Here is a 6,496-nt window from a genome sequence, read left to right on the forward strand (position 1 = left end):
TTTTCACGAGTTTCATTAGAGTTCCATCTGGCTTTCTGAAAAATGCTTCACGTGGCTTGCAGTATTGGCGCGAGGGGATTTCTGCTTGTCGATACGAAGGCAGCAGCTGCCAGCAAGGGCTGCACTGGGGCTGCGCCTCTTCACTGCGGCTCCACGCGGGTGCAGGCAGCGTGGCCCCTCAGGAGGTGGACGTGTCAGGAGCACCCTCGGGGACCAGACAGGACCAGGGAGGCTGGGGCCCCCAGGTGGGGGCAGCTGGCGGGCAGGGTCTTGCTCAGGGGCAGGAGTGCAGATGGGGGCATTGGGCCGGGTCACACTGGTGGCCACTCGGAGAAAGCCCTGGCATCTGCGCCAGGCCACCTGGACAGCGGGCGCACACCTGGACGGGGTGTTGTGGGGCGAGGAGCTGAAGGCCTGAGGGGAGGGGTGAGCAAGACCAGGGCCAGGGTGCCCCGTGCTCGCAGAGACTGCTGGGAGGACTCCAGCCAGGTGCCGGGGGTGTGGCCCCACAAGGGCCGGCAGGCAGGCAACCAGGCAGAGAGGGACCAAGGCCCTGAGGGGCTGTGCAGCTGCGGGCTGGACAGCCCCCAAGGTCCCCCCCGCCTGTCCCTGGCTCTGCTCCTCCATGGGCGCTGCAGTGTCCCCAGAGAAGAGACCACTCAGGCCTGACAGGGTGAAACACGGCACCCACCCAGCAATGAGCGCCCACCGGGTACCAGGCCCAGCTCAGTCCTTGCCTTCCCGAATGCCAGCAGATGGGCGACGCCAGCCCTGGGGACCCACCATCCTCAGCTCCTTTTTGCCCAGCAGGGAGTCAGGTGAGGGACCCGGTGGCCAGGGCCTACAGAGTGGGCCTGCATTGGGGTCACCCAGAGGCCCACCCGGGATCCGGCTCTCTGTGGATCCCTGCAGGGCTGGGGAAGGCCCCCCATGGGACCTGGGGTCTGTGGGCCTGGAGTGAGAGAACCATCAGGTGCCTCCTCTGTGGGCCTGGCTCCCTCTCCAAGACTGGTGCCGCAGCCCCGGCCGGCGGCTGGCTCAGGGCGCCCACAACTAATCCGGCCATCGGGGAGCAGTGGCCACCGGAGGCAGCCATGCGTGGGGTCAGGTGCCCAGCTGAGGGAGTGGCTGGCTCACTCGTAGGTGCTGAGGACAGGGACAGCATGTCCCAGAAGCTGGGCCAAGGTGCAGGGCCAGGGAGGCCAGTGGACCACAGCGCTGAGTCCTCAGGTGACCCCAGGCCCCAGGCTCTGCCCTGGCCACAGGGCAAGAGGCCTGCTCAGGCCCGGGACGGCCAGCTGGTGGGGCCTGCTCTCACCGACCAGGCTGGGGGCGGGGGAGGAAGGGGCCTCACTGTGCCCCGCCCCGGGGAGGCACCACATGCATGGTGTCCTTGGGGCTCCATCCCTCCTTGGATCCAAATGACCTTCTACCTCCCAAACTTTGCAGACTGCTGCCCCTGGCCTTGGAGGACCCCTCTGGGCCTGGGCATGGAACCCCTCACCAGGCTCTGGCCCCAGGTTGGCCTTCGCCGGAACGCCACATCACGCTACCCCTCCTTTCAGACACGTCCTCTGGCCTGTCCACCACCCTCAGGACCCCTCCTCAATCCAGAGATGCCCACCTTCTCTCTGTGCCTGCCCTTGGTCCCAAAAAACCCCTTGGGCCCAACGCCTATGGTCCTCCGGGAGCCCCGTCTCCTGTGCGTGTCCTGACACCCTCCTGGTGGCTCCCCCCCCAACTGGGCTCAGGGAGAGCCCAGGGAAGCTCTCGGACCCCCTCTGGGGCTGCACTCCCGCAGGGCGAGCCCCCGGGGGTCTCTCTGGCCCTTTGAGCTGGAGTGGGGGAGGCTTGCCGAGCAGACCAGATGGGGACCAGGACTGCAGCCTGCAGTGGGCCCCGCCCTGGGGTGCTCCACCGGGTTGGGGTGTGGCCCTTCTGCATGTGCTTCCTCGAATAACATAGGGGTGCCTCTGTGGGGACCTGGGGGCAGGCAAGCTGTGGGACAAACCCCAGCCCAGGTACATGTCTCCAAGACCCGGGGCCTCTCTGCCCTGCCCCACACCATGAGGTCAGGACGGCCGGATGTTCCAAGGACTGCACAATGCCCGCAGCCCAGGATTCCTGACCTGTCTCCGGTCATCCTGGTCACTGCTCCCCGGGACCCAGGGCACCTGCACCAGAGAGGCCTCACTGCCCAGCTCCGTCCCCACAGCCCAGGCCCTGGGGGGCCTCCCTCCAGGCACAAGGAGTGGGGCAGACGGCCCCCGGTAGGGGGTGTGCTGGATACTCTGGTGCCAGCACCTCTCGTCCCCAACAACACCCCCCCCCACACACACACACACAGCCAGAGGGGCTGGCGACTCACTCAGTCGCCCTGCGTTCCTGGGTGAGGAGCCCAAGGCACCCAGCTCAGCGGCAGCACCTGCTGGGGCGGGGGGTGGAGGGCAGGGAAGCCTGGGGACCTCAGGCCAGGTGCCGGCCTCCCCTGTGGGTCAGTGGGGCCAGTGGCATTGAGGTCCGATGCCCACTGATGGCCTGTACTTTGGATCCAAGCAGGCCACTTCCTGGCAGGAAGGGGGAAGGGAGGGGCCTGAGGCCAGGTCAGTCAGCACCCCCCTGAGCCCCATGCCAGAAAGATGGGATCCCACCCCAGCACCTTCCTCCTCCCCGGGGCAGGGGTAGACCCCTTCGGTTACTGATGACCATGACCTTGACCTCCGTGGGCCGCCCACAGGGGCCTCCACGGAGCGGGGAAGGGCCCGGGGAGACGCCCCACTGCCTCAGCCATAGCCAGGGGCCAGGGTGCACGGGGCCTCTGTGGGCAGGTGCCAGGCCAGCTGACACCTTCCCAGCCCTGGTGCCGGTGCCGGTGACGGTGACGGCAGCTCACACGGGCAGGCGACGGCCCCTCAGCCCTGCTGTCCAGGCCTCCGCGCTGCCCAACCTGTCCCCTCTTTATTTCCTTTTGGTGCTGCTTTTGCTACAGCACATGGGGCTCTGGGCCAGCTGGGGCCTGGCTGCCTGGAAGGGTGGGTGGGGCTGCCAGGGAGCTCCAGGGGTCACTTCCCTTTTCCGAGAAGCTTTGGCACCCAAAGCATGCCAGGGTTTCGTTTTAGGGGGCCGCATCGGAGAAAAGAAAGTTAGCGAGGCTCCGACAATGGCAGGCCGCTTTCCGATCTGTCCCAGCCTCTCTTCCTGGGAAGCCGGGCCGGCCTAGGGCTGAGGAGGCCAGGAAGGGCAGCCCAGCTGGGAGCAAAGCAATCAGAGGTCAGAGGTCAGGCCATGGCCTGCGCCTCCTGGCAGGGCAGGGGCCAGAGCAGAGAAGATGCGGCCTGGCAGGCAGTGGGGGGCCCACGAGGAGGGGCTGCGGGCCACCCTGGGCCGGGCCGCAGCGTACTCAGGATTCCGGTTCTTTCCGCCGGGACTTTGGGGTTCTGTGCAACCCCAAGGAAAGTCCCTCCGCTCTGGAAGCTGCTCAGACCCAAGCCAGGGGCTCTGAACGAGCCTTGACAGGAAGCTGGCCCAGACGCGGGAAGGCGCAGGGAGCCTGGGGCCAGCCCCAGGGAGCAGGGCCAGGGCCCCGGGCAGAGGGGGCCCCGGCAGCCTCCCGCACCAGGGCGGGTGGGAAGGGAAGGCGCCCGCCCGCCCAGGGACAGCCCGGCGGGGAGCCGGGCAGGCTCCTGGGGCTCAGGCAGCCTCTGCCCTGTGCTGCAGCCTCCGCGCCGCTGGGCTGCTTGAGGGAAGAGCCCCACGCAGCCAGAGGAGCCCCTCTGCACAGCCCCGGGCCCCAGGCTTTGCAGGCAGGGCTGGCTCCAACGAGGATGGATCCTGTGGCCGCACAGGGGTACCTGCAGGCACGGGGCCCCCAGCACACCCCACAAGTGGTGCTGTCCTTGGTGCCCCCACGGCTCTGGGGCCAGGGTGGGGAGAGGGGCCCATGGCAGCTCGGGGGGGGGGGGCCCACCTCTGCAGAGCCTCCTGGGCTGAGAACTGAGGAGTGGGACGGTGGGGGACGGGAGGCTGGCTCACACCCTGCCCCACAGGTGCCAAGTCCAGCAGGGCACCCGCTTGATACACACAGGCCCCGACCCAGAGTGCTGAGGAAGAGGAGGGCACTCTGGGAGCTGCCCAGACCGGGGGGGAGGGCAGCACTGGAGGGAGGGGCCTGAGTACCCCCAGTCGGATCCCACCCAGAAGTCGGGAGGGCTCCCGGGTGGACCAGGGCCTCAAGGAACTGAAGTGGACAGTGGACCGGCTTCCTGTCCTGGGGACAGGGGGACCTTCGGGGTCTGGGAGGGGGTGGTCCTCGAGGCTGGGCCGACCCCTCGGAAGGCCCCAGTAGTTCCGGGTCTGTGTCTGGAGGCGGAGGGCCGGAGGCACCCGGACGTAGGGAAGAGGAGGCTCTGTCTCCTGCGTCTCCACCCACAACCCAGCCTTGAGTCGCCCAGTGGGGCCCGGCCCCCGGCCCTCGTCTCTGGAACCTCAGCAGAGGGGCCAGGGAGGCACCCCCTTCCTGCAGGCCACGCCGCCTCCTGGGCCCGTGGCTGGCACCCCACGCCCACAGCCAGGCCCTGGACACAGCCCGCCCTCCGGGTGGGCCTGGGCCACGAAGAGCCTTCAGCCGGGCCCCTCCAGCTCCCTGGTGTGTGGGCACAGCAATGGGGACCAGAGTCACTCTCTGCCTCTCTGGGCCTCAGTTTCCCCAAGGGCATCCTGGGCAAGAGCCCTTGCCGGGTGGAGCTGGGGCTGGGGTCAGGGCAGACGGCAGTGCCCAAAGGCCCTGGGTGGGGGGAAGGCTGCTCGGGGGGCTGGAGAGCACTGTCCCCCGCTCCCCCCACCCCCCACTGGCCATCTTCCCTCTCTCTCGCCTGCCGGGGGTACTCCGTGGAGGTGGCCCTGGCCTCACACCTGGGCTTGCCTGTGCCCGGCACAGTCCCACGTGGGGTGCTGAGCACTGGCCCCCAGAGCCCCTGCTGGACCCTGCGCCTGCCCTCTGGCCTCAGCTCGTGTCCACCCGGCCACCGGCCCTAACGCACAGGCCTGAGCTTCCTCCCACCCTCAGCGAAACCCCTCCCTGCTCACCTGCCACCCCCCTCACAGCAGGTGCATCCACCTCCAGGCAGGACAGGAGCAGTCCCTTGAGGCCTCGGCTTCTGCATCCCTCGAACCCATCAGTGGTGACCCCCCAGGCCTGTCCATCCCCAGCCAGAGTGGGCAGCACCCACCTCACCTGCACAGGCGTCGCTGGGTGGGGCTCCAGGGCTCAGGCGCCTTGGGCGGGCCTGGCAGGGGGCCGGGGGGCGGCACTTCCCAAACTCCCTGGGCAGAGCCCTGTGCTGCAGGACAGACCTGGGGACACACTGTCCTCCTGAGCCCCCTCAAGCCTGTGGTTAGGTGGCTGCCGGCCTGGGACTGGCTGCCTGGCCACCTCGCCGCCCCGCCTCTGCCGCCCACCTGTGGGGCTGGCTCAGCGTGAAGAAGCGTGTGAGAACTTAGACCGGAGCTAGCTCACCTGACCGCTCCTCCAGCAGGGGCCCCGACCTCTGTGCCCTCGGGGCCGAGGCCGGCCTGCCCACCAGGCTCCTCGCACTTGGGACCAAGTGCGGGTGTCTCAGCAGCCCCCAGGGCCCGACTCAGGGCACCCCCGGAGACCAGCCGAGTGAGCGCCCCAGTGGGTGGACAGGTGGACCAGTGGGCTGATGGAGGACCACTAGGTGGGTGAACGGAGGGCGCCCCACCCCAGCCCTGCCCGTCCAGGTCATTTCCTCCCACTTCCTGCCCCCGCCCTCGGTGTGACTCCGTTCCTCAGCCCGACTGCAGCAGCAGACTGTAGACTCGGGCTCTGCAGACCAGGGGTGTGGCCGGCACCTGGGCCGTGGGACACGGGGACCAGGCCTCGGGGCCCTGCTGGACCCAGACGGCCTCCTGGCAGCCCCAGTGTGAGAGCAGGGCCTTCACGCTCCCACCTGGCCCAGCTGCGCCCTCACACCTGGCCGCAGTTCCCACCGCCGCCTGGGCCCAGCCTCCCTCACTACTGCTCCTGGCCACACCCCCGCTTTCTGCACCTGGAAGGCCTGGCCACGCCCTCCGCCCAGACTCTCCCAGTGGTCAGCAGGGCAGCATGGGCCCTCTGCATGGGCACCCCTGCTCCGCCAGAGCCTGGGCCCTCTCCTCCCTCCACCTGACTGGGCCTCTTCAAGAAGAGGCCGGCGGTTCTCCTGGGCCCAGCCTGACATGGTCCCCAGTCGTGAGATGGCAATGCCAGCCCCGGTGGCCTCGCTCCCTGTCCTTCTCCCGGACAGACACTCCTGCCCACTCTGCCCAGTGTGATGGGGACAGGACGGGGTGGCTGGGAGCCTCACACTGGACCTTCCGGTCTGGAAGGGGGAGCCCAGCCCAGCCCCCTCCTCACAGGAACGGGGCCGGGACTGCCCAGGGACCAGTGGCCCCTTCTCCCACTCGACCCCCCAGCCCCATAAACACACCACATCCG

Source organism: Phyllostomus hastatus, unplaced genomic scaffold (assembly GCF_019186645.2).
Source record: "Phyllostomus hastatus isolate PE091 unplaced genomic scaffold, TTU_PhHast_1.1 phas_contig_198, whole genome shotgun sequence".
In the NCBI taxonomy this organism is placed as follows: Eukaryota; Metazoa; Chordata; class Mammalia; order Chiroptera; family Phyllostomidae; genus Phyllostomus; species Phyllostomus hastatus.